Genomic DNA, 22,683 nt, shown 5'->3' with positions numbered 1-22,683 from the left:
CCTGCATCGGCAGGCGGACTCTCAACCACTGCGCCACCAGGGAAGCCCCCCTTCTAGTTTTAAACGGTTAATAATCATCTAACAAAAATGAGACCTTAAATTATATCTTTAATCAAATAATTTACAGTGCTATTTAGAAATGTTAAGTCAATAAATCATTCACACATACCCAGAGGATTTAAAATATAATCATTAGGATTTTCTAATGTGCATTAGTAGAAAAGGCAATGTCTTTAAAGATAATTAATAATGTTAAAATTTAATACCTCCAATGCTGTCTTCTAAAATACAGTTCAGTTTTCAAGTGCATTTCAGTAAGCATTTCTTCATATTTTTGCACAACATGCATCATAATCCCCATATTATTAATCTGCCTTTATATATACTTTTATAAGGTAGATACTGAGTAACTCTTAAAGAAGTACTAAGTAGGCAAGTGGAGCCACTGATACAGAAATTTGTTATCCAAACCTGCTTTAAAGAACACATGGAATTTGAACTGATGACATTCCAAGATTCTCACAAAGATCCTCTCTTATACTTTATTTTCTTTATTCAATTCTATCTTTAAGTTTTCTTCATTTGTGTTAAGTTAGGGAGGTAGAGAACAAAGAAGAGGGAAATAACCTCATATAACCATGTGTAACCAGTATAGGTAGACAGAGTAAGCACATTTGAGTTGGGGGGCAAAGAGGGGAATGGGTGGGCACTGTTCATCATCCTGACAAAGAATTATTAATATCAGATCATTTTTATATCACAATTTTTTAAAAAAATTAGCTTCTAGGAGAAATAGGTGAGGACAAGGGGAAAATATAAAAGAAATATTTTATTGAGACAGTAAAAGTCACCCCCTTGCAATAGTCTTACCATCTTTTATTTTTTTAAACTTCTAAGGAATTGAAGTCTATTAAAAGCAAGGCCAAATATTGTGCATCAGCCTGTCCCTAGGTTGTTTTACCATTACAGTAATGTCATGGCTGAACAGCAAAGGTCTGACATTGGCCGTTTTCCCTCAAGAGCCACGCTTAACCTCTGTAAATGTTACTGATGTAACTGGCCTTCCATGTACTTCTTCCATTTCCCTTCCAGCCTGCATTATAAATTAAACTGATTTCATCTCAAGTCTCGCCTTTCTAAGCAGACTCCTCACAGATTAATTCTAGACACAACAGACTAGTAGCTGAGACCTTGAAATAAAACTTGAAAGCAGTGAGTGAAAGGTATAGGAATTCCAGATTTTGCATTTCTCTTTGCCTTCCTCCTTTTGTCCAAAAAAGGAGTGAATTCTCAAACTTCCCTCATCCAATGCTGGCACTGAACAAGTCTTAGAATTCCTCTGAAAACATGAAATCCCAACCCCTAGTAGAACTCAGATCAGCATTTCTTAAATCCGATGATCTTTGACACATTTATTATTTTATGGCTGTATTGCTAGATATCTCTATTACTCTATTACTTATCTCAAGTCTAGCAGAACTTTTTAATCAAAAGAAAAGTATCGTTGCTGCCTCATGAATGATTTTGTGGAGGTCAGTACGAGGAAAGTGTATTTGCTGGAAGTATGCTTGATTGTCATTTGTTTAGCATAAAGGATCATGAAGCTTTAGAATATAAAAGCAATTCCTGCATTCATTTCTCAGCATTCACTGCTGCCAGAAAACTGGTGGGAAATTTGGCTGTTAGGACAGCCTGTATTTTCCTGGACTGTTTCCAAAATTTAGATGAGTTGTTATTAAGAGTAAAGTCTGTCTGGTTTACATAGACATAAAAGTTCTGATTATACATTTAGGACAAGAATTCTCGAGAATTCTCTGACTTTTCTGAATATTTTGGCTACTTGTTCAAATTAGCCATCTTAGATAAAAGCCAAATAAAATAACCTTGGTTTTTCTGAAAGTTTGCTTTATCTAATATACATCATGAAAATATATACATGTTTAAATGTGAATGAGGAACAAAGATAAATTCACGACAGTCAGTAGTATTATCTAGATAAATGAAAATAGCTTTCCACAAATTAAAACTTCTTCAGTGTTCTATGTATTTTCTATACCTTCAGTAACTATTTTCAAACAATTTTCAAACTAAAGCACAGTACCAGACATTGCAAAGACCAGGAAGACATGTAAAGTACAACACCTGGCCTCAAGTCTCCCACATTATGTTAAACTGCAACATAAATAATCCAAAAATGGTGTAGGATGCAATAAATGCCACCTGCACAGTAAAAAACAAAAAACAAACAAAAAAACTATTAGTCAAAAGAGGACACGATGGTTTTCAGTTAGAAGAGCTAGCGGTCATCAAAGCATAATTTGTGACTGAGCCTTAAAGAATATAAAGACTTTTAATAGGCAGAAATCTCAGTGGGAAGCATTTCAGGTGAAGAAAGGAGCATGAACAAAGGTAAAAAGCAAAGGATGCCTGTAAAATAGTAAGCAGTCAAGTTCAACTCCGAAGCCTGGCGTCTGACTTTGTTTAGGTTAGCTATTGCTGTGTACTATGTAGCAAAGTACATAGTAGGTAGAACAGCAATCATTTTATTGTCTTTGATGGTTTCTGTGGATCAGGAATTGGGGAAGGTCTTGGCTTGACAGTATAGGCTCATGGTCTCTCATGAAGTTGCAGTAGATGGAGCTGGAAAAGTGGGGAGCTGGAGAAGCTGAGGGCTGGCTGATCATCTGCCCTCCTTATTAGTGTCAGGTCTTCTCCATGTAGTCACTCTCTGTGGGTTAGTTTGGGCTTCCTCACAGAATGGTGGCCACTGGGCAGTCAAATGGCTTACAGTAGAGCTGAAGGCTCTTATGGGAATCATTCTAGGGGACTGTGTGGAAGTTGATTCACCTTTTAAGGCTTAATCCTGTAGATATACTGCATGTTACTTTTGCCACATTACATTATTTACAAGCAGGTCACAAATCTTCCTAGATTCAAAGGGAAAGGAATTAGAGTTCCTTTCTGGGTGGAGGAGTGACAAGGGTCTATAAGAGTATGTGAGACAGGAAATAGTGTTATTGTCTTTAAAAAATACTATCAGCCACAGATATTGTTCATGACCTGACCCCAGTTAACATTTTCCAGGTTTAATTCCTTCCATTTTTCATGTACAGCCATGTATCTTCTATCACAGAGAGCTACTTAAGATTCTAAGATATTGTTATGCATTTGCATATCTCCTTGCCATTGAATTGTTGGTTCTGCATGAATTGTTGTTTTTCTTTGTGTCTACCCAGTAAAATCCTATTCAGCTTTAGCAATCAGTTGTCTTACATAAGCCTGCCCTGAATCTTCAAAGACTGAGTGTTCCTCTAAAGCTCAGAGGTTTGATTTTCTTTTCGTATTTTTAAAATTTATGATGGTATATAATATACATAGCATTAAATTTACCATTTTAACCACTAAATGTGCAAGTGTACAATTCAGTGGCATTAAGTATATTCACATTGTTGTGCAACTTTCACCACCAGTCAGCTCCAGAATTTTTTCATCATCCCAAACTCTGTACCCATTAAACAATAATTCCCCATGCTCCCCTCCCCTCAGCCCCTGGTAACCACTATTCTACTTTATGTCTCTATGAGTTTGACTATTCTAGGTACCTCATATAAGTGGAATCATAAGATAGTTTTACTTCTGTGTCTGGCTTATTTCACTTAGCATAATTTTTTCCCGGTTAATCCATGTGGCAGCATGTATCAGAATTTCATTCTTTTAAGGCTGAATAATATTTCATTGACTGTGTCTATCACATTGTATTTATCCACTCATGCACTGATGGACATTTGGGCTATTTCCACCTTTTGACTATTGTGAATGATGCTACTATGAACATTGGGGTACTCCAGAAGTATTTTGCATTAATTCTCCGAGGAAATTCATCTCATTGGATTGTAAGCATTTTCCCACGTGATTGTTTGAGCATCCTTTAAACTACCTAAACTCTTTGAGTTTTAAGTTTATAAACTTTGAATTACAGATTTCTACATCTCCATAACCTAGAACATAATAGGTGTTCAATAAAGATATATTGGCTATTGAACATTAAAGAATTGAGGCAATGTCAATAGCAAAAGCCCTATTTGTGACCTTCAACCTCTTTTTGCCAAAGGCTTTCTCAACTATTCAATGTGAATTTGAAATTTTCATTTTATTGATAGATCAGAATGTATTAGATACTATAATAAACACAGCTAAAAGAAGGCCTGATTTTCAGGAGCTAACATTTTAAAATTGAGGTTGAATTCCTTGATAGGGTTTAAAAGAATAAAAGAGATTCATAGAAAGAAAGGGTAGAGTTATTTCTTGGTGGATTAATATACTATGGCTTTCTGGAAATTAGATTATGTACAATGCACTAAATTCTTAGGGAATATAAATGTAATTTGTCTTTTAGCCCATAAGTATATATATCATATTAATTTGTATTATGTTTAAGTTGGTTATCTATTACTCTTGGGCTATAGGCATAGGTACTTTAAAGAGGCAAATATTAGATTATAAGAAACTAAGGGGAAATTACTGTGGTGGCTATAGGATCATGTGTATAACATAAAGGGCCACTGACTAGTAACAACTGTAAAACACAAATCTGTTTGGTTTGGGGATCCGTGGAGTCCAGGGCTCAACAAATTCAGAGTTTTATTTGTAGATAATATGTATACATAGTAAGGAAAGAAGGACATATATGCTTTTTATTGGATTTGCTGGATGGGAAGGAGAAAATATCTTCAGGTAACGTTTCATGATATTGCTTGTTTTCTATTTGAGCTTCTGAGCTATGTTGATCATAATATTCTGGTAATCCACAATACAGAAAATATAACAGTTAAAAAGAGGTGGCACGTAACTTCTTGATCCTTACTCAAATTATTTTCAAAACATTACTATGTATTTTTTAATTTAATTCCACACTTGTGTACACACCCCCTAGAAGATTGCCTGACAAATCAAAGGCATCCAATGGATGAATAAATGATTTATGAATGCATAAATCTCAAATTTGGATTTTACAAATAGACAAGATTTCATTATTTACAGTATTGAAAAAAACCAAAACTGCATAAATGCCCAACAATCGAAAGTACACAAATAAATTAAGGTACATGCATAAGCTAAAATACTATGAAGTCATTAAAATTATGTCCTTGAAAATTTTTGACAATGCAAAAAATTGTCCAAAAGGTAATAACAACTGAAATTATAATTGCTCTAACTTTGTTTAAAAGTATATATACACACATACACTCACACAAACACACACACAAATACTTTAAATGTATGTGGATATACATACAAATATTTCCCTATTTGTGTGTATATATACACACCTATTTCCCAAGTATATCTGGAAATGTTTTACCTGTGTAATTAAGAAGTTAAAGTTCTATGTCCAATAATACCATGCCATGTAATCAATTCTGCAGATTTAAGAGCAATACATTATTACCATTATTTTACAGATCTTCCTTGACTTACAATGGGGTTAAGTCTGGATAAACCCATTGCAAGTTGAAAATATCATAATCTGAGAGTGCATTTAATACACCTAGCCTACCAAACATCATAGATTAGTATAGCCTATCTTAAACAAGTTCAGAACACTTGTGTTAGCCTACAGTTGGGTAAAATCATCCAACACAAAGCCTATTTTATAATAAAGTGTTGACTACCTCAGACATTTTATTGAATACCATACTGAAAGTGAAAAACAGAATGGCTGTATGGGTATGGAATGGTTTTAAGTGTATCAGATGCTTACCCTGTTGATCACAGAGCTGGATGGGAGCTGTGGCTTGCTGCCTCTGCCCAACATCAGGAGAGTATGTACCACATGTCACTAACATGGGAAAAGATCAAAATTCAAATCGCCAACTAGTTTCCACTGAATGTGTGTGGTTTCACACCACCATGGAGTCAAAAATTCCTAAGTCAGGGACTTCCCTGGTGGTGCAGAGGTTAAGAATCCACCTGCCAATTCAGGGGACGTGGGTTTGATCCCTGGTCCAGGAAGATCCCACATGCCGCGGAGCAACTAAGCCCATGTGCCACAAGTAATAAGCCCGCATGCTGCAACTACTGAAGCCCGTGCACCTAGAGCCCATGCTCCGCAACAAGAGAAGCCACTACAATGAGAAGCCCACGCACTGCAACGAAGAGTAGTACCCACTTGCCACAACTAGAGTAAGCCTTTGCACAGCAACGGAGACCCAACGCAGCCAAAAAAAAAAAAAAAAAATCCTAAGTCAAATCATCCTAAGTTGGAACATTTTTTTTTTTTTTTTTTCTTTCTTTTTTTTTTGTGGTACGCGGGCCTCTCACTGCTGTGGCCTCTCCCGTCGCGGAGCACAGGCTCCGGACGCGCAGGCTCAGCGGCCATTTTAAAATTGAGGTTGAATTCCTTGATAGGGTTTAAAAGAATAAAAGAGATTCATAGAAAGAAAGGGTAGAGTTATTTCTTGGTGGATTAATATACTATGGCTTTCTGGAAATTAGATTATGTACAATGCACTAAATTCTTAGGGAATATAAATGTAATTTGTCTTTTAGCCCATAAGTATATATATCATATTAATTTGTATTATGTTTAAGTTGGTTATCTATTACTCTTGGGCTATAGGCATAGGTACTTTAAAGAGGCAAATATTAGATTATAAGAAACTAAGGGGAAATTACTGTGGTGGCTATAGGATCATGTGTATAACATAAAGGGCCACTGACTAGTAACAACTGTAAAACACAAATCTGTTTGGTTTGGGGATCCGTGGAGTCCAGGGCTCAACAAATTCAGAGTTTTATTTGTAGATAATATGTATACATAGTAAGGAAAGAAGGACATATATGCTTTTTATTGGATTTGCTGGATGGGAAGGAGAAAATATCTTCAGGTAACGTTTCATGATATTGCTTGTTTTCTATTTGAGCTTCTGAGCTATGTTGATCATAATATTCTGGTAATCCACAATACAGAAAATATAACAGTTAAAAAGAGGTGGCACGTAACTTCTTGATCCTTACTCAAATTATTTTCAAAACATTACTATGTATTTTTTAATTTAATTCCACACTTGTGTACACACCCCCTAGAAGATTGCCTGACAAATCAAAGGCATCCAATGGATGAATAAATGATTTATGAATGCATAAATCTCAAATTTGGATTTTACAAATAGACAAGATTTCATTATTTACAGTATTGAAAAAAACCAAAACTGCATAAATGCCCAACAATCGAAAGTACACAAATAAATTAAGGTACATGCATAAGCTAAAATACTATGAAGTCATTAAAATTATGTCCTTGAAAATTTTTGACAATGCAAAAAATTGTCCAAAAGGTAATAACAACTGAAATTATAATTGCTCTAACTTTGTTTAAAAGTATATATACACACATACACTCACACAAACACACACACAAATACTTTAAATGTATGTGGATATACATACAAATATTTCCCTATTTGTGTGTATATATACACACCTATTTCCCAAGTATATCTGGAAATGTTTTACCTGTGTAATTAAGAAGTTAAAGTTCTATGTCCAATAATACCATGCCATGTAATCAATTCTGCAGATTTAAGAGCAATACATTATTACCATTATTTTACAGATCTTCCTTGACTTACAATGGGGTTAAGTCTGGATAAACCCATTGCAAGTTGAAAATATCATAATCTGAGAGTGCATTTAATACACCTAGCCTACCAAACATCATAGATTAGTATAGCCTATCTTAAACAAGTTCAGAACACTTGTGTTAGCCTACAGTTGGGTAAAATCATCCAACACAAAGCCTATTTTATAATAAAGTGTTGACTACCTCAGACATTTTATTGAATACCATACTGAAAGTGAAAAACAGAATGGCTGTATGGGTATGGAATGGTTTTAAGTGTATCAGATGCTTACCCTGTTGATCACAGAGCTGGATGGGAGCTGTGGCTTGCTGCCTCTGCCCAACATCAGGAGAGTATGTACCACATGTCACTAACATGGGAAAAGATCAAAATTCAAATCGCCAACTAGTTTCCACTGAATGTGTGTGGTTTCACACCACCATGGAGTCAAAAATTCCTAAGTCAGGGACTTCCCTGGTGGTGCAGAGGTTAAGAATCCACCTGCCAATTCAGGGGACGTGGGTTTGATCCCTGGTCCAGGAAGATCCCACATGCCGCGGAGCAACTAAGCCCATGTGCCACAAGTAATAAGCCCGCATGCTGCAACTACTGAAGCCCGTGCACCTAGAGCCCATGCTCCGCAACAAGAGAAGCCACTACAATGAGAAGCCCACGCACTGCAACGAAGAGTAGTACCCACTTGCCACAACTAGAGTAAGCCTGTGCACAGCAACGGAGACCCAACGCAGCCAAAAAAAAAAAAAAAATCCTAAGTCAAATCATCCTAAGTTGGAACATTTTTTTTTTTTTTTTTTCTTTCTTTTTTTTTTGTGGTACGCGGGCCTCTCACTGCTGTGGCCTCTCCCGTCGCGGAGCACAGGCTCCGGACGCGCAGGCTCAGCGGCCATGGCTCACGGGCCCAGCCGCTCCGCGGCATGTGGGATCTCCCCGGACCGGGGCGCGAACCCGTGTCCCCTGCATCGGCTGGCGGACTCTCAACCACTGCGCCACCAGGGAAGCCTGGAACTGTCTGTCTTTGACGATAGAAAAAAAGAACAGCAATGCATTTATGTCAAAACGTAAATCTCTAAATGAAATTTTTGTGGAAAAGCATTTTTTCAATGTCCATCCTTCTAAAAGAGATATTTGTGGAAAGCATTTTTAATGACACTTCAAATGGACATAGCAGGACTAAAATTACAGGTAGAACTTTCTTTTTATCACTAAAACAAACTTACATCAGTTTTAAAAAGGTATCACTTTATGAGAAAAGTAATTTCCTATACTGAAAAGAAAGTAACTTGAAATTTCAAAATAAACCCATATTCCCTGATTTCAAGCAGACCATCAGCATAAAGTGTATCTGAATTGCTATTAAACATATGTTTTTACACTAGAATGCCTAAGAGAATTTTTTGTTCGGCTCAGATCTTTTAAATATTCTGTTTATGAGATTTGCATTTCGAGTAATCATGAACCTAAAGAATTATAACTGCCATTTTCTTGTAACAATGAAGAAATGAACAAAACAACCAATATGAGTTATAGAATGGGGCAATGTGACAGAAGTAAACATGAAGTAAGACAATATTTTACATGACAAAACTGATGTGGGCTAAAGAAACCCTAAGCATGCCATATCCATAGGTAATAACAAGAAAATACAAATAATCTGGCAATATGCTTTTATTGGATTGTAGGCCACTCGTTTGATTATATAAAAAGAACTTCGCACTTCTGTTTGTGATTTTTTGATAGGCTATTATACATGGATTGACTTTTGCCACTGAAAAAAATTATAGATCCAATGTTCCTAGGTAAAATGTATAAGTACTTATAAAAATAAATATAAAATTAAAGACTTAGACTATAATCTTTCTAATTAAAGATATGAATAATGAAATATAAAATCACTCTAATCTTTGTAAATACCTTTGAAAAATTAGTATAAAAATAGAAATAGTAAAATTAAGAGGCAATAGAGGGTTCTACATTTGTTGTTTAAAATTAAAGCAATTATAGAATGATGATTATTGTCTATTATTAAAGTTTCACATAATGCTACAATAATTCCTTCATTCTGTCCATTCATTGATATAAAGTTTTTTTTATCACTTTTAAATGAGAGCTGCTCTTAAGGTAAGATGAAAACTTAGATGATAATTATATTCTTTGCATGTAAAATTTCACTATGCTTACAGGTATAAAATTTTTAGGTTTATCAGAATAGACACCTACATTTTGATATACAAGATTATAAAGCTATTTCATGTTTATCTTCGTAGTTTTTCTTAAACTTATTAAACATCCACCAAATAACTATTTTGGTGTAATTTCACATACACATCTTGGATCTTTAGATTCTATCCCAAAATTTATAGAAAATATTACGTATTGATCTCTGAAGGATAATGCGCACCAACGATTCAATATGCTGTAGTGACAATGGCAAAGGAAATCAATACCAGCCAAAGTACAAGGTTCATGAAGAATTTAAAAAGAATGACACTGTTAAGCTAGTCATCATCCCTTAAGTTTTACAACTTTTATATGAAAAGAAAGAGGGGGGAAGCCAGGGATGTTGATGAACCAGGCTCCTAGCTTTTCACAGCATCACCACCAACAATACTGAAATATGTCAACTTCTGTGTGAAAAATGAAAACCAGTGACAATGAAAGCATTCAGCTTGAAAGATATATTACTTCTTTCCCACGTTACACTTCAGAAACCATACAAAACACGATTACTAGTCCCAGCAGAAGGAAGGACTCTTTACAAGTGATATTACCATTTCAAAATATCTTTGTATAAAAGCCAAGCTAAATAAAGACTGAAACATCAGGACTTCTGAGACAGAAGCTGGAATTTCTGTAATGAGATATATTCCTAGATAGAAGAAGGATGGCAGATGGGAGTGCAAAGAAGTCAGTTTGTACATCACGGGTTCATGCTTAGTTGGAATACAGTCAAGGGAATAAAAAAAGTTTTGTGAGTATAAAGGCTGCAGATGCGTTATTACCATGAATAGTGTGGGTTTTACAGAGCATAAAATTTAAAGCAAATGTTTGTATGTCACTGTCAAAGGAGTTATCCCCCCAAAGGAAGTGCTCAGAGACCAAAGAGCTAGATGTGTGCAAATCAGTTGAAAATTAACACACAATCTACTCAGTGAGGAGATTCTGTTTCTGATCTGTATGGGCCATTTCCTAAGACCTCTGGGAGGCTAAATGGGAAAGGCTAATACTACATTTCAAGTGCCACTTTACCTATTTTCTTTAGGCATATGCAGTATGAACTCACTTCTCTAAAAGTAAGGATTTTCTTGTGAACTAAGGGGAAAAATAGTTCAACTTTTTAATGAACTGCCTTAGTGTGCTTGGACTGCCATAACAAAATACCACAGACTATAAGACTTAAACAATGGAAATTAATTTTCTCACAGTTCTGGAGGCTAGAAGTCCTAGATTATCATCCGGCGGTATCAGTTCCTGGTGGGAGCTCTCTTCCTGGCTTATAGATGGCTGCCTTCTTGCTGTGTCTTCACATGGCAGCAGAGGAAGGAGGGGGGAGAGAGAGAGAGAGCACTTGGGGTCTCATCTTATAAGGATATTAATCCTATCAGATCAGGGCCCCACCCTTAGGACCTCATTTAATCTTAATTACCTCCTAAAGACCCTATGTCCCAATACAGCCACACTGGGGCTTAGGACATCAATGCATGAATTTGGGGGGACACAGTTCAGTCCATAGCATAAACAAACCAAAAAGGGTTACATAACCTAACCTAACAAAGCTAAAATAGGATAAGGGAGACTTTTACTTCAAAATACTTGAGTGTTTTAAAAGCAATTTTACTCTATTGGTTTTAGTTGAGTGATTCCTCCCCCAACTCCTGCCATTTGGAGACAATAAAATTTCCATGATAGTTTTTTCAAGTTTGAGTAGTCACCATGTGAAGATCATTCATGTATGCATGCTTGCAAACGTGTGTGTTTTAAGTTACTTTTAATTGTTATCATTCGTTTGAAGCAACTATTAGTGCTTATGAAATTTGATCTATTTGTGTGTATTGTCAGATTCTAAACAACTTTATTTAGAGTATTGGCTGAAGAAAGAAAACCTGTGATACATTCCAGAGCTAAGATGCTAGACTCAGCTTTGACGAAAGTCCTCTAGTACCCACCTTCAGCCCAGAGGCCCAAATGATAACCACAATCCCAAAATATTTCATTGCATCTTTTATTCATCCTAATACAACTTCAAGAGATGTCTGTAAGAACTAAGTAAATAAACATTAAATTATTTTCTAGTGTAGCACAACAGAGTGTGTAACGAGGATTATATATTGTAAACTCTTTTCCCATAAATTCAAACCCCATAGCTAAGTGAGGGAGCCATCATTTAAAACTTATTAAGAAAATTTGTAATATAATGGTCGGATATAACTATTTTTAAAATTCCAGATATTTGTTATTTTTCATTTGAAAATATCTCCTGTGTACATATTCCATCTCACAATTTCCCCATTTCAACTCTAAAGATAATACATGTGCAGCTAACTTTATTGTTTGCTGAAAAATATTTCTACTAATTTACCCACTTGGTATAGGTTACAAAGAAGTGCACTTTTTTTTCCCCCTTACACTCCAACCTCAGGCATATTTTGACATAGAGGCACTTGCAAACATTTAGACTTTTTCAGTGAACCTCTTTCCGAGGTGCTGCTGCCAAGTGGATGTCAGGAAAGTAATGGCTGTTGTCTATACATTCTTCCTCAAGAGATGTGTTTTTGGAGGGGAAATATGATAGGACTACAAGGGGAAGAATCATTCACAGGCTGATGTTTCATTAATTCCTTCACACAATTTCATCTGTAGTCTGCAAATTCAGCCATTAGACTTCTACCAAGCAGTGCTGACTTCTTTGTATTTAAAACCCAAGCTTTACAACCACTTTTTAAAACTCTTTGGCAGTAGCCACTAAATCTGAGCATGTACTTACCTTATGGTCCAGAAAATGTACATAGCAGCACAGTGCTCAAGAGGCCCAAACTGGTAGCTTCCAAAATGCTCTTCATTTTTGCGCATCGGCGGTAGAATGGATAATTACACAGGTGGCATATTCACAAAATAGTAGACTATATAGCAATGAGAATGAATGAACTACAAATACATTTTAAAATATGGATGAATCTCACAGTCAGAAAACAGAAGGCTGAGCCAAGAGTTTGGACTGTAAAGAACTTTTATGTAAAGTTCGAAAATGGGCAAAACCACCTATACTTTTAGAAGCCAGGAGAGGGTTACCCTTGGGATGGGTTAGTGACTAGAGGGAACAAAAGGGGGCTCCCGGGGGTGCTGATAATGCTTTTTGATCTTGGTGGTAGTTAAACAATTGCCTTTAGCTTCTGAAAATTCAATGAGCTGTAGACTTCAGATTTTCTACAACTATTACATAGTTCAATTAAAAGTAAAACCAATACAAATGTACAGTCTCCTCAAGGGTGAGTGAAATGATACAAACTCAGTTTAAAGTATGTAAACACTAAAGATTTTTAAGCATCTTGCTTATATTTCTCATTTTTAAAAATCTGAAAATTTCAGAACCAGTGATTGGGCTTCTCCTATAGATTTAGCCTTCTACATCTAAATCATGCCTTCTCAATTGAGAGCTTTATCAATCTTTTCTCTTTCCAAGAGTGCTGTAGTGATGTTCTCTAGGCAATGATTGGTTTTCTCTTCTTCTTGATTCTGTCTTATGTTTATTCACCTTCCCACTTCTGTTTCTTTCATTATAGCTTCAGATTTCAGAAACTGATTACCTTGATTTTAGCTTGGTTAAAATTACTCTAAAATATATTCTTAGAAAACAAACTATATAGTATATGGCTCAACTTCAAAAATTCTAAGCAACCATCAAAATCAGTGATCACCACTGCTTACCCATTTATACCATTTAGGAAACAGATGCCTTTCATCCATCTCCCCTATCCACATTCTATCAAATTTATATTTCTAAAAGTCAGCACAATGCATAAACAGTCTAAAAATGTACGTGATGTAAATAGTCCTCAAATTAAATTATGGCATTATAAACAGAAGGAGCCAGTGTGGTCTATCAAATAATTTAGGGATGAATTTTTGGCTAATATAAGCACTGCATGAAGAGGTTCTCAGAGGAACCCATCTCACTTCTCTGAACCTCAATGATTAAGAACAAAGGTAGTGGATATGGATACAAGTTCTAGAACATGCTACTTGGAAAACTTGAGTTAGTTCTTCTATCATGGTGCAGGGAAGTGTTCCTGGCAGTGCTACATAGAGAGTGAAGAAACCATTCAAAATGCACAGAAGAAATTTCCTGGATATATTTTGGACCATTTTGCTATGTTTAATACAAAATAGAAACTGGACCAAAGTTTGAGTTTAGGTCAGTCTTCAAGTTCGTATTATTTTCTCTTTCCCTACTTCTGTATTTCTATAGCCCAGCACAGAGCAAATAGCATAGAGTAGGCAACACAAACATCTTTTGACTATGTGCATGCATAACTTGAGGAATGAATGGAGCCAGAGGGATTCGAGAGGGGTAATTCACCCTGGGGCTAACGAGCCGAACTGTGAATGGCCTAGAAGACTTAGAGATATGAGGGTGTGCATTAACAGATACTTAATGAGCAGTTTAATTACCATGCTGAGTCTGGCCTATATTATAATGCACTGTTGTGAGGCTATAAATTATTTATATGGCTTAAACATATGTATCTGCTTTCATCCTCTCTCTTTTCTTTTCTAAGTATTTCCTAAGTATTAACTAGCATCTTGACAAAAAATACAATTATGTGTATTTCCTCAAGAAAAAGGAGAAAACATATCTCAAATGGAGAAATCAATTTGTTAAATCTATATTTTTCATGTTGTAAAGTATTTTCACTTTGAGAATTACCAGGATTAATTGCCCTCATTTGTTCTCCATGTGGCAGCATTCAGAACTTCCAATAGAAGTATTTCCCCTGCCCCCAGTGAGTGTACAATAATTTCTTAAAGCTCCTTTTGGAAGCATTCCCAGATGTCAGTAAATATGTTGAAAACAATAGAACTGAGAAAATAGTGGTTTTCAAAGGGAAAGTTCATAAAGGTAACTTTCAGATGGAAACTAATTTTTGTTGAATTAAAGAGGAATGTGTTACCAGGGGCCTGCGAAATACCAGCACAATGGTAAGTAGTGAATGAGTACAGGGCTCATCAAGATTGCAGCAGGAACTTCAAACATTACTTTGAAGATGGAAGTGGGTATAATTCCACAAAGTTCTTAAAATAAACACACTTGGGTCCATTGTATGGGCCTGAGCAGCATTACCCTTAGTAAAAACATAGGTGAAACTGGGATCCATCAATGCATAGCCACAATTGAAGAAAACCAATTTTGTTAATGCATATAGGTTTCCAGAAAGATTGCATGAGATTATAATTAACTACTTACCGAAAGACAGGCAGGATGTTAGTAAATGTGGTAGGTTCAACTCTAAAGCTGTGACAGAAGCAATAAGCAGTCAAAATAGCAAATGACTCTATGACATTTTTTTTTTAATTGAGGAGGTAATGGTTTTCCTGCACTGCTGAAAGTCAAAGAAAAACATTAAGAGAAAGTCAACATTTGATACAGCAAACTCTTTGTGTGTGAAGCATAGAAAAAAAGGTAAAAGATGTGTCCAGAAAGTTTCTTTTATGCATACTTAATGGCTACTTCACTCTCCAGCTTTTGAATGCACCATGCTAAGAAGACCAAAGGAGCAATCTCAATTTGAGCCACTTAGCTTCAGATTGTTCCAAAGTCATGAATTAAACACCCTTATATATCTAATAATTGTGACAAGAGATGAGGCATGCATCAGAGTTGCAAAAACAACTGAGAGAGTATGGCTACGGAGTTTGCCGACCATAGCAGGTATATGTGCACACAAGTATATGAACCTACTCAGTCCCTCAACCAACATCCATCTCTTGAGGTCCCACTATGTAAGGCACTATGGAAAGTTTCTACAGTTACAATAAAGAAGGTGATTGACTTTACTCAATGTGCTCAGGACATAATATTATAGTAGGGCCATAGACCAGTGATTCACTTGCAGGAAATCATATATATATTTGAAAATCAAACAAAAACTATGAGACCCTTTTTAGGAGAAAAAAGCACACATTTGCACAGATAGCCATATAATTCCACATGTAATTTTGGGGGTTCACATATCCCTAAAGTCTATTCATGGGCCCAGGGGTTCATGGATCACAGATTATAACCACTGCCTGGATGGTCTTTCCAGACCTATTTAACTACCACGATTCCTCATTTCATAGCTGCCTGACATACGGAGGGAATTTTTTACTAACACATTGTACTAGTCATATTGCTGCATAAACCTTAACTATTCCAAAAGTCAGCAGCTAAAATCACCAAAATGTAATATCTCTCATTTCTAAGGGCAAGGAATCTTAGAGTGGCTGAGCTCAGTGATTCTGGTTCGGGGTCTCTCATGAGGTTGCAGGCAAGATGTTGGCTGGTGCTGCACTCATCCTGAGGTTCGACTGGGTCAGGAATATCTGCTTTCACTTACATGGCTGATGGCAAGAGCTCTCAGTTCCTTGCTGGCTGTTGGCTGTAGTCCTCAGTTTCTTATCACATGGGCCTCTTTAGAGGGCTGCCCAGACTTGACAGCTGGCTCCCCGCAAGAGAAACAAGATCAGGGTGAAGAGGAAGCCACAGTACCTTTCATGACCTAGCTCCGAAGTGCAGTCATCTGTTGTAATCTATTTGTCACAGACACCAGCTGTGATACAGTGTGGTAGGAGAATTCATAAGGGCATGAGTACCAGATCATAGGGATCATTGAGGACCCTTTTGGAAACTTGCTACCACAACATTCAAATTAGAACAATAAAAATAACATGGAGGTGGTCAAGGTACTTGATGCATAATCCAGCTTCTGAAATTAGTCAATAGTATGATATTGACCAAGTCAATTACCTTTCCTATGCAAGATGAGAGACTTGGGTTAATCAACTCTTGGATCTCTTCCTGCTTGAACATTGTGAGTAGAGGATCTTCCCATTTTAATTTCACTTTCTGGCAGGGAGGGAATTCTAAGATTCAGTATAGTATAGTCAATCAAAAAATGCTTCCTGGGGGAGTCCCTGGTGGCGCAGTGGTTGAGAGTCCACCTGCCGATGCAGGGGACACGGGTTCGTGCCCCGGTCCGGGAAGATCCCACATGCCGCGTGAGCCATGGCCGCTGAGCCTGCGCATCTGGAGCCTGTGCTCTGCAACGGGAGAGGCCACAACGGTGAGGGGCCCGCGTACCGAAAAAAAAAAAAAAAAAAAAAAAGCTTCCCAATTTATGCACTCAGGAAGGCAAAATTTATTTTATCTGATTGTGAAAAGTGATAACTATTGATGATTCTGCTAACCGCAAATCTACTGTATTCACCCTGAATTTACTTATCTTCCTGATGATTATTAGTAAAACGACAAAGGAAAAATGGTCAACAGTTTTTCAAAAAAATTAGTGTTGTTGAACTGTTTTAGGATTTTGTTAGTGAAATCTAGCATGTATTAAGGCACCCCCAGCTTATAGACAACTCCTAATACAAAGCCTACAAAGTTTTCTGTAATCCATTTTAGGTCATGTTGGGTATGTTGTCATCAGGAAGCAGTAGTTCATGAACGATTGCCTCAAGGACTTTTGAGGAGGATTGCAAGTTATTGAAGTGGAAAAGCCTTTTAGGAGGTCAAAATATATCCTAATATCAACCCTGAGGTCTCTTGTTGCATAGTCAAGCATGGCTGCTTAAAATAGATTGAATAAAACTGGAACCATTAGATAGTCTGGCTTCCCAGGATTAGTGATGGATGGCTCTGGCCAAATGCCATCAACACTAACTTGACCAGTCATTTCATCATGAAAGTTTCAAGCTGTTGGTAAACTTCTCTGGCAAACCAACTAATATTGTAGTTGTAGGAGCAGAGATTCTCTGCTGTCAGCAAAAGTTGTGGTAGATTAATAATCACAATGTTGACAGCTGATGGGACATTAAAATTCTTGTGCATTGTAAGGTGGTATCACTGGAACCAAGTGACATTGCCTCCTCAAAAGTCTTCATGTAAGTTATTCTTGATATTTCAAAAGACTTAAATCAATAAAATGTACTTATCAGTCACTGTGATTCAACAAATATTTAATGAGGATACTTTAGTAAATAAATCAGCAGGATCTTTGCCCTCAGGTAGCTTACAATCTAACCAAGGAAGAGAAGTAGTATGTAAACATTTAAAAGGTTGAGAAATAGCAAATGAAAATCAGTTTTCACACTTCTTGTGTGACAACCATAGTTAGGGCTCCTAACTAAAAGCTTGACAAATAGCTACAGCCTCAGGCATTCATTCTCTCCTCCTGTTCCTCCTACCTCTCCCCTTCATAGTCCCCCTCCTCTTCCACCCTCCCTTTCTTTTTCTCACTCCTACCCTACCTCTTTTTGCCTTCTGGACCATCTATCTTCTCTTTGCCTTTTCGGAACCCATCTATCCTCTTCTCTGCCCTGTTCTTGGATCAAGAGACTGATCCTCAATGGACTATACCAAAAGACTTCCCTGCCCTCTAGCTTTCATTTGGGCTTGGCCAGTGGGGAGCCATCCCAGGAGTAGAAAGAGGGGAGCCGACTGAGCTCAGAGTATTTATTTCCCCAGCTCCTTACTTTGCTGGTCATCTCTAGATGGCCAAGCCCCCTAACCTATGAATCACAAAGTCTCCTCGTTTACCCCTTTTTGCCTAGCGTGGTAACAGCCCCAGAATATTGCACTACCCCTGGGGCTTCTCTACACAGGTAGACCATACCTTTGAACGTAGTGATTTTATCATCCTCCTCCTTCATTGTCCTAATTTGAGTGTTCTGTTTTCTGCTGAGAAACAGAAAATGTCAGCTTCAGCTTTGAGAATGCCTCACCCTTTTGTCCTCTCTTAAACTTACATTAGCTTCACCACTGGGCCATTTGCCTTTTCTTTTTTCCACGGCAGATCATACCTAATTCCAGAGATAAACAAAACAAGCAAACAAAACAAAAAACTAGGCTCTTCAAGCAAGCATTTCTTTGAGACTTGTCATCTGGCTCACTGGCTAGTGGTTCCTTTGAAATTTTGCTTCTGCCTCTTTGTTTCTGCTTTGCCAAGGACTGGGAGAGGAAACTGGCTCTGGAGTGCCAGTGAGAGGGAAGAGGCGAAGGTGGATACAGAGTAAACAAGACAAGTGCTAGAGATACAATTGTCATGACAAAATTAATTCATACTACATTGCTAGGGATTTCTATAACTGAGGAAACACAAACTTGAGGCAGAGGAGAGGGAGAAGTACAGGAATTGTGAGGGAACAAGTAAATTCTAACAATGCAGCAGGAGAGGATAACCCTTTTCCATGGTTGAAACTAAAAAATTAGGGCTTGCTTACCTTTAATAAGACCATTAATCACTGGGTTCATTTAGGCAGAAAACTAAGGAATAATTACAGTAACCATTGAAAATAAATTCACAACTTTTCTATTTACATTTCCTTTTAGGAGGACATTACTGCATAAAGTAGAGAGCATTGTGTCATTAAAATGCTGAATGATAAATGTTTGTTAGGAAGAAAGATTTTTAATTCTATTAAAACTACCCACATACACGACAAAAGATAATGCAATTTCATATAAGGCTATTTACTGATTGGGCAAGTTATTAGTGCCTACTAGTAAATAAAAGTATATGTGCATTTCACATGCATGTTGGAATTTCACATCTGGAATGGATCTCTTTGCAGAGACTGAAACTTACCCAAACTTTTTTTTGTATAAGTTACAGGATCAATCATTACTAACTAACCAGTAATCACATTTTGTTATTATTGATAAAATAGAAATAGGCTCTTGTGTAGTTCAAAGACAGAGATGGCAGTTAGACAGACCAGTACTTCATGATATTAATGGTTTTTATTTTTATTATTCTTATTAAAACAATTAATGCTTATTGTAAAACATTCAAGTAGTAGAATGTGTTGGATTAAATATGGCCACAAATTTGTTACTGTTCCTCTCATCAAGAAATAGCGGTTTGAAGCTAAGTATCAGAAATGTTTCTGTTCTAATATACTCCCCTTCCCTTTTATATTTCATGAACATTTTTCTCACTTTTAAAATACTAATATACAAGGAAAAATAAAGTAGCTATTAATCAAATATCTTAAGGTAGATTTATACAGCACAAGTCAGCGGCAGATATTACCAAAGAAGTTTAATAAAGGGGTTGACTACATAAAAAATAAAGCAAAAAATGAAACAGTTGATTTTCCCTGTCTTTGAATCTGGGCTGGTCTTGCTTTGACCAATAGAAAACAGCAAAAGTGAAGCTAGGTAACTACCAAGCCTTGGCTTCAAGAGGGCTTGCGTTTTTTGTTTCTTTGTTTGTTCTCTTGGAAGACTACTGCCTGTGAACAAACTTAGAAAGAGATCACACGGAGAGAGAAGCCTAGCTGTCTCAGCCATTCCAGCACAGGCCCCAGCCATGGGAGTGAGGTCGTTAGGGACTAGCAGTCCCTAACTAACTGACCAACTCACTGTAGACATAGGAATGAACCTTGACATGACAGAGCAAAAAGACAAGCTATCCCAGTCAACTGGTTGACAAGGTTCAACTAGACAAGGTTCAACCTTGTCTAAACTGCTACCCACAGAGTTGTAAACAAATAAATGGTTGTTATATGAAGTCAACAAGCTTTGGGGTGCTTTGTTAGACAGCAATGGACCACTAACACATATAGAAAAGCATAAAACAACAGGTAAAATTCTCCCCACACAAATTCTCCTAACCTCATTTTTCAGAAAGTATCATTAATATTTTGTTATTGTTCATATTTCCTGATATTTTATGTATCTTTGTGAATGGTTATATAGAAAGATGGATGAAGAGAAAGTAGGTAGATGAATTGATAGATAAATTTCACAACTGTCATCCCATAAGATACTCTTCTCTAAGACTGTCTTAGACAATTTTCCATACCAATACATGAATGCATTTCTCATTCTTTTCAAAAACTGTATTATTAATATTCCTTTATTTAACATATTTTTATTGTTAGGCAGTGGGGTGGTTTACATTTTTCCCCCAATACAAACATTACTGCAATTAATATTAACATAGGCTTTTTTTCCCCCTGAAACTTGTGTTCATCTGAAGGAAAAAAGGGCTACAAGTATAATTGCTGCATAGAAAATATTTACTTTTAAACTTTTAATAGCAAGTTCCAAATTGTGATCCTAAAATTAGTACCCATTTGGTTTATTTTTTCCTGAATTTTGGGGCTGCTTTTGCCTGCTGCTGACTGGCTTGTATGGAGAGGCACATGTCTGCTTTCACCATATTTAGGTTTGAAAACATGCTGATTATTGTAGAGATGCCTTTCTGTGATACTTGAGAACAACCTCAACTTTCAGAAGATTTGTGTATTCGAAACAACCAGTTTACCGAGTGCACATGATCAATTTAAAACTTCATTCAGAGCAAAGGCAATTCACCTAAGTATGCTGAAATCTGCTGATGGCCAGGAAAAAATTCAGTGCTCTGCCAAATCCATTCAGCTTGAAGTCAGCCAGCCTGCAGTCATTTTCACTGGGTTCTAATGAGATAGTACATTATGGAAAATGACCAAAAAAGATGTGAAACTTTGTAGGAATGTCTGAGTAAAATAAACAAATAAACAAAGGCTGGGTTTAGTGAAGAACTATGAAACAAAAATCTTAAATTTTTGATTTTTGTTTGATGCAAACAAAAATCTTAAACTTTTCAAGGGGGGTAAAAACTCTATTCACATAGACGCTGAAATATTGAATATAAAAAAGAAAACACGGTATACCTTCTGAGATTTAAACTGCAGGTGTGTGTGTTTCCTGCTGCTTCCCTTCCAGATGTGTTATCCATCAAAGAGCTACCATATTTACCCTGGTAGATAAGTTGCCTCTATGAGACAGGGAGTAGTCATTTCCTAGGTTATCCAGGGAAGGCTGGTAGTCAGTCTAGTGGAGTGATTTGGGCCCCATCAGAGGCTGGATCTAAAATTCTCCTCACTAAGCAAAGCACACCTCAGCTGGTCCATGAGCTCACCAGGTCATGAGCCTGGGAAGGCAGCTGCAAAGGAGAGATGATTCTCTGTCTGGCTACAGCTGTTCAATCCCGGCTTCTCATCCCCAACCCCCCCCCCCCCACACACACACACACTAGCCTCTCACAGCTCCACAAAAGCCTCAACATAATTTTTGTCCAACTGGTTTAGCAGGCTACCTGCACCTAGGGAACAATACCATCATTTAGTTAAGTTTATATTATTGGGTCAAAAATCTAATTCCAACAGTAATACTTTTACTTGCCTTTCAGTTATTCTGCTATATATTCTTGCCTTGGTATGTGATCCAGTCTTGTAAGAAACCATGACTACCTCATTATTCACATCACTGAGACATATAGGCAAAATAAGTAAATAGCAAACAAACTTACCTCTATGGAAAAGGTTTTAGTTAATTCCAATAGCTACAAGTTGGGTTTTGTTTAATTTGGAGTACACTAGAGTTATATCAGTAAATGAAATTTTTTTTTTTTTTTTTTTTTTTTGCTGTACGCGGGTCTCTCACTGTTGTGGCCTCTCCCGTTGCGGAGCACAGGCTCCGGACGCGCAGTCTCAGCGGCCATGGCTCACGGGCCCAGCCGCTCTGCGGCATGTGGGATCCTCCCGGGCCGGGGCACGAACCCGTGTCCCCTGCATCGGCAGGCGGACTCTCAACCACTGCGCAACCAGGGAAGCCCAGTAAATGAAATTTTAAGTTCATCTGAAATCCAAAAGACCAAAAAGTTCAAATAACTTCATCTTCTTTTAGACATTTGTTCATCAGAAAGAGCCAAGGAAGTAGCTAAAATCATTATTCTTTTCCTTCAAAACAAACATATTCTAAAATATGTCAAAGAGGTTTAAATGAAACTCCTAACTTGCA

Source organism: Physeter macrocephalus, chromosome 10 (assembly GCF_002837175.3).
Source record: "Physeter macrocephalus isolate SW-GA chromosome 10, ASM283717v5, whole genome shotgun sequence".
In the NCBI taxonomy this organism is placed as follows: domain Eukaryota; kingdom Metazoa; phylum Chordata; class Mammalia; order Artiodactyla; family Physeteridae; genus Physeter; species Physeter macrocephalus.
This window is presented reverse-complemented; position numbering follows the sequence as displayed.